This window comes from Macaca mulatta, chromosome 10, assembly GCF_049350105.2.
Source record: "Macaca mulatta isolate MMU2019108-1 chromosome 10, T2T-MMU8v2.0, whole genome shotgun sequence".
In the NCBI taxonomy this organism is placed as follows: domain Eukaryota; kingdom Metazoa; phylum Chordata; class Mammalia; order Primates; family Cercopithecidae; genus Macaca; species Macaca mulatta.
The window spans coordinates 6,916,178-6,926,843 of record NC_133415.1 but is presented as its reverse complement, the minus strand read 5'-3'; the positions used below and the strand labels follow the sequence as shown (position 1 = coordinate 6,926,843).

The window sequence follows — 10,666 nt, the reverse complement described above, 5'->3', positions numbered from 1 at the left end:
AATAATAATAATAATAATAATAATAATAATAAATAATGTGTACTGAGATAAAATAAAGATGAAATAAGCAAATGAGGAGATATAGTATGGTCACTGATTGGAAGACTTAATATTTATAAGATAGCAATTTGCCCCAAATTTATCTAATGATTCAATGCAATCCAAATCAAAATCTTGACAAACCACTCCATAGTGGCAAAAAGCAAATCGGTGACTGCCTAGGGGCCAGGGTGGGTTGGGGATTAAGGAAACAGAAGAGTCAGAGGGAAACTCCTGGGCTGATGCTCATGTCCGTTGTCTTGATTGTGATGATGGCTCACACAGGAACACACGTTTCATAACTTACTAAACTGTGTACTTTAAATGTGTGTCATTTATTGTATGTCGATTATAGCTCAATGACACTGTTTTCTAAAATATCTTAATCTCAGCAGTTATTTTGTTATGTTTTAGTTTTGTTTTCTGTTTTTTGCTTTTTTCAAACAGTCTCACTCTGCCACCCAGGCTGGAGTGCAGTGGAGCAGTCTCAGTTCACTGCAACCTCTGTCTCCCAGGTTCAAGCGATCCTCCTACCTCAGCCTTCTGAGTTGCTGGGATTACAGGCACATGCCACTATGCCCAGTTATTTTTTTTTGTATTTTTGGTAGAGACAGGGTTTCGCCATATTGCCCAGGCAGGTCTTGAACTCCTGACCTCAAGTGATCCACCCACCTCGGCCTCCCAAAGTGCTGGGATTACAGGCGTGAGCCACCGCACCCAGACCTAGCAGTCATTTTTAAAGTTAAAAGTTGATTCTTTTTTTAAATAAAGAAAAGAGGTTTAATTGGCTCACAATTCTGCAGGCTATATAAGGATGGCTCCAACATCTGCTCAGCTTCTGTCAAGGACCTCTGGAACTTTGCAATCACAGCAGAAGGTGAAGGAGAGGCAGGCACTGCACATGGCAAGAGCAGAGCAAAAGAGATGCGGAAGCAGCGCCACACACTTTTAAACAAGCAGGTCTCATGAGTACGCACTCACCATCCAGAGGACACCACCAAGCCATAATGGATCCGCCCCCATGATCCAATCACCTCCCACCAGGCCCCACCTGCAACATTGGAGGTAATCAACGTGAGATTTGGGTGGGGACAAATATCCAAACTACATCATTCTGCCCCTGGCCCCCCCAAATCTCATGTCCTTCTGACACTGCAAAATACAATCACACCTTCCCAATAGTCCCCTGAAATCTTAACTCATTCCAGCATTAACTCAGAAACTGCAGGTCCGATCTAAAGTCTCATCTGAGACCTACTCCTCAGTACAGTTTCTGTGTTAGACCACTCGTGCATTGCTATAAAGAAGTACATGAGACTGAATAATTCATAAAGAAAAGAGAATTAATTGGCTCATGGTTCTGCAGGCTGTACAATCATGGCTTCAACATCTGCTTGGTTTCCGTGAGGGCCTTCAGAATCATCACAGTTGATTCCAAAATGTAAGCAGAAATTGGAAAACCTTGAATTGCTAATAAAAAGTCTTCAAAAAGAAAAATAAGATTGGAGGACTTTTACGATACAATTTCAAGACTTGCTATAAAGTTATGATAGTGAAGACAGTACAATAATGGCATAAACATAGACCAATAAAAGCACTAGAACAGAATAGAGGCCAGACAGAAACTCACATTTATACGGTCAATTGATTTATTTTTACCTTGGGTGCTAAAGCAAGTTAGGGATAGAAAAATCTTTTTAACAAATGCTGCCCAAACAACTGACTATACCTATATCTATAACCCCAAGGGGTTACCCTCCATTCTTTAGCTGAGTACTGATCAGTGCATGCATGTGAGGAAGTGACCTCAGATTAGAAAAAAAAACACTGGAACAAAGCTTAAAATCAAGCCTCAGAAGGATCCGACTGTTTCCAAGTAACTGATCTAATGCCCAGAAAATTTTGTAAAAAATATTTAAAGGAATACCGGTGAAATTAATTAATTAAACCACACCCAACAATGAGAGTTCACAATTTCTTGTACCTAATCAAAAATCAGCATCCATGCAAAGAGGTAGAAAAAGACAGGTCATAATATGGGGAAAAATCAGTCAGTAGAAACAGACCCAGAAATGACATCGATGATAGAATTATCAGACAAAGATACTAATACAACCCTAAGAAATAGACTCTATTTGTTCAAGAAAATAAAGGCAAGCATGCACCTGATAATAACAGACATGAAAGAGTTTTTTAAAAGACCTAAGACAGAGTTTAAGAGATTAAAAACACACAACAAATTAGACAACACAGAAGAAAAGTCAGGTGAATATGGATATGTAAGACTAAGAAGTTATCAAAAAACATGGGAAAATAAGTGAAATATAATGAGCAAAGCATGAAATGACCTATATGCATGTCATTGGAATCTCAGAAAAGAAAAGCGATGGGGAAGAGGGGTGGACACAAAAAAAATGTTTGGAAAAATAGTGGTCATATTTTTTTCAAATTTAATGAAAACTGTCAATCTGTAGATCCAAAAATCTCAATGAACTCAAGCATAAGAAACATGAAGAAAAACACACCAAGGTGCCTCATAATCAAATTTCTGCAAACAGATGTTGTTAAAGGAAGGCATTAAAAGCAGCAAGAGACCAAAAAAAGACACATCACACACAGAAGAACAAAGACAAAGGTTACAGAAAGCTTTTTAGAAGAAACAATAGAGGTCAGAAGATGGGTGACACCATCACTTTGAAGTATTGATGGAGAATTAATTGTCAAGTTTGAACTCTATATAGAGATAATATATTTTTAATGAAGACAAGGTAAAGATTTAATTTAACGTAAGAAACTGACAGATTTGATCCCAAGCAGACCAGCACTACAAGAAATGCTAAAAGACCTCCTTTGGACAGAAGGAAAATGATGCACATACTAAGCAGAAACCTGAATAAACACCTAAGAATGAAGACCATCAAAAATGGGGATCAGGCTGGGCACGGTGGCTCACACCTGTAATCCCAGCATTTTGAGAGACCACAGCAGGAGGATCACTTGAGCCCAGGAGTTTGAGACCAGCCTGGGCAACATAGGAAGACCCTGTCTTTAAAAAAAAAAAAAAAAAAAAAAAAAAAAACTACACAAATTAACTGGGTGTGGTGGCATGTATCTGTAGTCCCAGCTACTCAGGAGGCTGAGGTGGGAGGATCGCTTGAGCCTGGGGAGGCTGAGGTTGCAGTGAGCCAAGTCACACCATTGCCCTCCAGCCTGGGCAACAGTGAGACCCTGCCTCAGAAACAAAACAAAACAAAAGTGATAATCATGTCAGTAAATGTAAAAGACATTTTTAAAATTGTTTATGCCCTTTAAAAGATTATTTCTGTTTCAGGCAAAAATAATAACAATGTATTGTGAGATTTATAATAAATGTAGAAGTAAAATCAAGGCGGTACTAGTGCAAAAGCAGAGAGATGTAAAGGGAAGGGCACTGTCGTGGGAGCTTCACACTCCATGTGAAGGGGTGCAGGAGTCCTCGAATGTTAACTGTGATGAGTTGAAGATGTCTACAATAAATACTAGAGCAACTACTTTTAAAACACAGGATGGGGGGTAGCTAATATGCCAATGGAGGAAATAAAGTAGAACTATTAAAATATCCAATAAAGGCAAAAGAAGGAAAGAGAAGCAAAGAATAGATGAGACAAGTAGCGGGAGAGAAAGCAAAGCAAAAGATTTAAATTCAATCGTAACTATATCACCTTCAATGTAAGTAGTCCAGACACTCTAATTTAAAGGTAAAGATTGTGAGACTGATTTCAGTTTTTTGTTGGTTTTTTGTTTTTTGTTTGTTTGTTTGTTTGTTTTTTGAGACAAAGTCTCACTCTATCGCCAGGCTGGAGTGCAGTAGCACAATCTTGGCTCACTGCAACCTCCACCTCCCGAATTCAAGCAATTCTTCTGCCTCAGCCTCCCGATTATCTGGGATTACAGATGCCCACCACCGAGCCCAGCTAATTTTTTGTAGTTTAGTAAAGAAGGGGTTTCACCATGTCGCCCAGGCTGGTCTCAATCTCCTGACCTCAGGTGATCTGCCCACCTTGGCCTCCCAAAGTGCTGGGATTACAGACATGAGCCACCATGCCCGGCTAAGTTTTTTTTTGTTTTTTTTTTTTTAAGGTAAAACTCTATATACTGATTACAGAACGTCAACATTAAACATAAAGACACACATAGGTTAAGAGTAAAAAGATGGAAAAAGGCTGGGCGTGCTGGCTCATGCCTGTAATCCCAGCACTTTGGGAGGCCAAGGCGGGTAGATCACCTGAGGTCAGGAGTTTAAGACCAGTCTGGCCAACATGGTGAAACCCTGTCTCTACTAAAAATACAAAAAATTAGCCACAGTGGCGGGTGCCTGTAATCCCAGCTACTCTGGACAGGAGAATCGCTTGAACCCAGGAGATGGAGGTTGCAGTGAGATGAGATCACACCACTGCACTCCAGCCTGGGTGACAAGAGTGAAATTCCATCTCAAAAAATAAATAAATAAATAAATAAAGATGGAAAAATATATGCCTTCTTAAGATTAACCTCAAAAATCTCAAAGTGTGGATATTAATATTGGAAAGGTAGAGTTTAGAGAAAATAATATTACCAATAATACAGAAGGTCGTTTAATGATGAAGGGGTCCCTGCATCAAGAGACAACTAATTCTAAAGGTTTATGCACTTGTTAACAGAAATTCAAAATGCATACAGCAAAACTGACAGAACAGAACTGAAAGAAGGAATAGACATATCTACAGTTGTAACTGGAGATTTCATTACTCCTGTTTAATAATATAATGATTAGATAGAAAATTGGTAGAATATAAAAGATTTGAACATTATCAACCACATAACCTAATCAACATATAAAGCACTCCACCCACAATAGCAGAAAGCACACTGTTTTCAAGTAGCACAAAACATTTACCAAGATAGACAATTTCCTGGGCCCTAAAGCAAGTCTCAGAAAGTTGGAATGGGTTTAAATCAGACAAAGTATATTCTCTGACCACAATTGGGTTAAATTAGAAATCAATAATGGGGAGATGCCTGGAAAATGTCCAAGTATTTTGAAACTAAAAAACACATTTCTAAATAATTCACTATTTAAAGAAGAAATCACAAGTGAAATTATCATTTTTAACTAAATGAAAATGAAAACTTCACATATCAAAATATGTGGGATACAGCTAATGCAGTGCACAGAGGGAAATTTTTTTTATTGGTAAATGCTCCTATTAGAAATGAAGAAAGTTTTCAAATTGACTTAAACTTGCATCTTAAGAAATCAGACAAAGTAGAGCTAAGTAAGTAGAAAAAAGGAATGATGAGAAGCAGAAATTAATTAATTGGAAAACAGGAGAAAAACAAAGAAAATAAATAGAAACAAAGGTTTGCTCTTTTAAGTAAGTTGTTAAAATTAATACACCTGTAGCCAGACTAATCATGACCGAAAGAGAGCAGACACAAGTTTTCAGCATCGTGAATGAGAGAGGAGATACCACTACAGACCCTACAGACATTAAAAGGATAATATGAACATTGTGATGCCAATACGTCACACAACTTAGATAAACTTTCGACAAATTCCTTGAAAGTGTTCATACTGCCGAATCTCACTCAAGAAGAAATAGACAACCTAAATAACTTTATACCTAGTAAAGAAATTTAATTTGTAGTGAAAAAAAACCTTCCAACAAAGAAAACTCCAGGTCCAAATGGCTCCGCTTGTGAATTTTACCAAACATATAAAGAAGAAATAATGCCAGTTCTATACAAACTCTTTCATAAAATTGAAAATGTTGGAACACACCTCAATTCATTCTGTAAGGCCAGCAATATCCTGATATTAAAACTAGACAAAAATGTTACAAGAAAAAAAAAAAACTACAAACCAACATCTCTCACAAAAGTTCTTAAACAAATTTTAGCATATCAAATTTAAATTCACACACACACACACACACACACACACACACAGATAGAAAGAATAATGCACCTTGTTAGCATGGGGCTTACCCAAGGAGGGCAAGCTTGGTTTAACATCTGAAAATCAATGTAATTCACCATCTTAAAAGGCTAAATAAGAAAAACATTAGATAGAAGAAATAAGACGTGGTGTCCAACAGATGAGTTGGGTGATTATAATTAATGTTAATTGATTATACATTTCAAAATAGCTAGAAGGGAGTAATTTGAATGTTCCTAGTGTAAAGAAAAGATAAATATCCATCCATTGTGATTGCAATTACCCTGATTTGATTATGTAAATGTATCAAATTATCACCTGTACCTCGAAAATATGCACAGCTATTATTTATCGATTAGTTAAAAATATTTTCAAAGAACAATATAATCCTCTCAATAGATACAGAAAAGGCATTTGACAAAATCCAACATCCATTCCTGATTTTCCTTTTTTAAACTCAACAAACTAGAGATAGAAGATTACTTTCTCAACCTGAAAAACGGCATCTAAGGAAAATCCACAGTTAATATCATAGTCAATGATGAAAAGCTAAATGCTTCCTCCTTCCCCCCCAAATCAGAAATGAGGCAAGTATGCCTACTCTTACCACTTGTACTTAACATCGTATTGGAGGTGCTTACCAGTGTATTGAGGCACAAAAAATAAAAAGAAATAAAGGCATCCAGATAGGAAAGGATGTACTAAAACTATCTTTATTCATAGACAACATGACTGTTTCTGTTGAAAATCTAAACAAATCTACAAAAACCCACAAGAACTAATAAGTGAGTCTGGCAAGGTTTCAGGATACAAAATCTATAGATAAAAATTAATTGCTTTCTATATACCAGCAATGAACCATCAGAAATTGAAATTTTAGAAAATAACCATTTAACATAGCATAACATGAACTATTGAGGATATAAACAAGAATTGTTCACTGGAAACTATGGAACATTGGCAAGAGAAATTAAAGACCAAAATAAATAGGGTGATACAATGTGTTCATGGAGTGAAAGACTCAACGTTGTTGTGATGGTTACTATTACATGTCAACTTGCCTGGGCTAAGGGATGCCCAGGTAGCTGGTAGAACATGATTTCTGGGTGTATATGGGAGGGTGTTTCTGAACGAGATTAGAATTTAAATCAGTAGACAGAGTAAAGACATCCACCTTTATAAATGTGGGTAGGCAAAAATGCAGAGGAAGGATGAATTCTCTCTCTCTCTTTCTGTTTCTGTTTCTCTCTCTCTCTCTCTCTCTCTCTCCCCGCCCTCCTTGAATTGGGACATCCATCTTCTTCTATCCCTGGACACTAGAGCTCCTGGTTCTTAGGCCATCAGACTCTGAAACAGACACCAGCATTCTTCTGCCCCTACCCAGTACTCAGGCCTTCAGACTAAATGACAGCACCTGCACTCTTGCATCTGCAGGTTGCAGGTTGCACATCATGGGACTTTTTGACCTTCATGATTACATGAGCCAATCCCTACAATAAATCTTCTCTCATATCCATCTGACTAGCTGTATACAGATACATAGATATACTATTGGTTCTGTTTCTCTGGAAACAGAAGAACCCTGAGAAAACCCAAACTAACGTAATTGTTATGATGTCAATTCTCCCCAAATTGATCTATAGATGTGCCACAGTCCCAATTAAAATCCCAACAGGCTTTTCTGGTAGAATTTGACAAGCCGATTCTAAAATTAATATGAAAATGCAAGCAACTCAGAATAACCAGAGTTGTTTTGAAAAAGAAGAACAAAGTTGGAGGATTTATACACTTGGTTTCAAGACTGATTATAAAGCTACAATAATCAAGACTGTGGAATTTGCATAAAGATGAACATATAGATCAATAGAAAACAGACTGTAGAAATAGACCCACACATATATAATCAATTGATTTTCAACAAACGTTTAAATAAACTTTTTCAATAAAAAGTGCTGAAATGATTTCACAGCCGTATGTTTTTAAAAAATGAAACTTGAAACTTCACATTTATACAAAAAGTCACTTGAAATGCATTGTAGATCTAAATGTAAGAGCTAAAGTAAAACTTTTTCAAGAAGATATAGGAGAAAATCTTTGTGACTTCAAGTTTGGCAAAATATATTACAAAAAGCACAAATTATAAAAAGAAAAATTGGATAAATTGAACTGCATCAAACTTAAAAGTGTTTGTTCCCTAAAACACACTGTTCCACAAATGAAAAGGAAAGTCACACACTAGAAGAAAGTACATACAAAATACGCATCGGACAAAGGGCTTGTATCTAGAATTATGTAAATAACTCTTGCTCGGCGAAGCCCGAGTCCTGTCCTCTCGCCCTCCTCCCCGGACAGCTTGAGCTTCACCACTCACTCCACATTCTCCACCAACTACAGGTCCCTGGGCTCTGCCCAGGAGCCCAGCTATAGTGCCCGGCCAGTCAGCAGTGCAGCCAGCGTCTATACAGGCACTGGGAGCTCTGGTTCCAGGATCTCCGTGTCCCATTCCACCAGCTTCCTGGCCGGCATAGGGTCCGTGGGCCTGGCCACGGGGATGACCGGGGGTCTGGCAGGAATGGGAGGCACCCAGAACGAGGAGACTATGCAAAACCCGAACGACCGCCTGGCCTTCTACCTGGACAGAGTGAGGCACCTGGAGACTGAGAACCGGAAGCTGGAGAGCAAAATCTGGGAGCACCTGGAGAAGAAGGGACCCCAGGTCAGAGACTGGAGCCGTTACTTCAAGACCATCAAGGACCTGAGGGCTCAGAGCTTGGCAATTATTGTGGACAATGCCTGCATTGTTCTGCAAATCAACAACGCCTGTCTTGATGCTGATGACTTTAGAGTCAAGTATGAGACAGAGCTGGCCATGCGCCAGTTTGTGGAGAGCGACATCCATGGACTCCGCAAGGTCATTGATGACACCAACGTCACTCGGCTGCAGCTGGAGACAGAGATTGAGGCTCTCAAGGAGGAACTGCTCTTCATGAAGAGGAACCATGAAGAGGAAGTAAAAGGCCTACAAGCCCAGATTGCCAGCTCTGGGCTGACCGTGGAGGTAGATCCCCAAATCTCAGGACTTCGCCAAGATCATGGCAGCTCTCCGGGCCCAAAATGACAAGCTGGCTCGGAAGAACGGAGAGAAGCTGGACAAGTACTGGTCTCAGCAGATTGAGGAGAGCACCACAGTGGTCACCACACAGTCTGCCAAGGTTGGAACTGCTGAGATGACGCTCATGGAGCTGCGATGTACAGTCCAGTCCTCGGTGATCCACTTGGACTCGATGAGAAGTCTGAAGGCCAGTTTGGAGAACAGCCTGAGGGAGGTGGAGACCCCACTACACCTTGCAGATGGAGCAGCTCAACGGGATCCTGCTGCACCTGGAGTCACAGCTGGCACAGACCCGGGCAGAGGGACAGCACCAGGCCCAGGAGTACGAGACCCTGCTGAACATCAAGGTCAAGCTGGAGGCTGAGATCGCCACCTACTGCCACCTGCTGGAACATGGCGAGGACTTCAATCTCCATGCCCTGGACAGCAGCACGTCCATGCAAACCATCCAAATGACCACCACCCGCCAGATAGTGGATGGCAAAGTGGTTTCTGAGACCAATGACACCAAAGTTCTGAGACATTAAGGCAGCAGAATCAGGGTACCCTTTGAGGAGCAGAAGGCCAATAAAAAGTTCAGAGGTTAAAAAAAAAAAAACTCTTACAACTCAATAATTTTAAAAATCTGGCTGGGCAGGGTAGCTCACGCCTGTAATCCCAGCACTTTGGGAGCCTGAGGAGACAGATCACCTGAGGTCAGGAGTTCTAGACCAGCCTGGCCAATGTGGTAAAATCCTGTCTCTATTAAAAATATAAAAATTAGCTGGGCGTGGTTGTGCATGTTTTTAATCCCAGCTACTCAGGAGGCTGAGGCAGGAGAATCGCTTGAACCTGGGAGGTGTGGGTTGCAGTGAGCTGAGATCGCGCCATTGCACTCCAGCCTGGGCAACGAGAGCAAAACTCTGTCTGAAAAAAAAAAAAATTAAAACTTCCCAAAAATGGGCAGAAGATTTAAGCAAACACTTCACCAAAAAAGATATATAAATGGCAAATAAATACATTAAAATGATCTTCAACACCATTAGTCATTGGGGGAGGGGAGTACACATTTTAATCACAGCAAGATACCACTACATATCCACCAGAATACCTAAAATTTAAAGACCCTAACAAGTGTTGACAAAGATATGGAGCAACTAGAATGCATACATTGTTGGTAAGAATGTGAAATGGTACAACCACTTTAAGAATCAATATGGCAATTTCCCATAAAGTTAAACAAAATCGATGTGACCACACAATTCTATGTCTAGTTATTTATTCAATTAAAAAATGAAAGCATGTGTCCACATAAAAACTTGTACAAGAATATTCATAGCACTTTTATTTGTGATAGCCAAAAACTATCAAGAACTCAAACATCCATCAACAGGAGAGTGGATAAATATTCCATTCTAAACCATGGAATATCATTTAACCACAGAAAGGAGCAAACTGCAACACATAGATGACTCTCAAAAACATTCTCCTAGGTGACAAAGCCTGATACAGAAGAGTATGTGCTGTGTGATGTCATCTATATGAATTTCTAGAATAGACAGGGCTCCTCTATGCTGATA

General features: G+C 39.4%; 1 pseudogene; it reads left to right on the top strand.

Annotated features, from left to right (window-relative positions):
• The first annotated feature begins 8,531 nt into the window (after positions 1–8,531).
• LOC716270 (keratin, type I cytoskeletal 18 pseudogene) lies at positions 8,532–9,634 on the top strand (annotated as a pseudogene).
• The last annotated feature ends 1,032 nt before the right edge of the window (positions 9,635–10,666 follow it).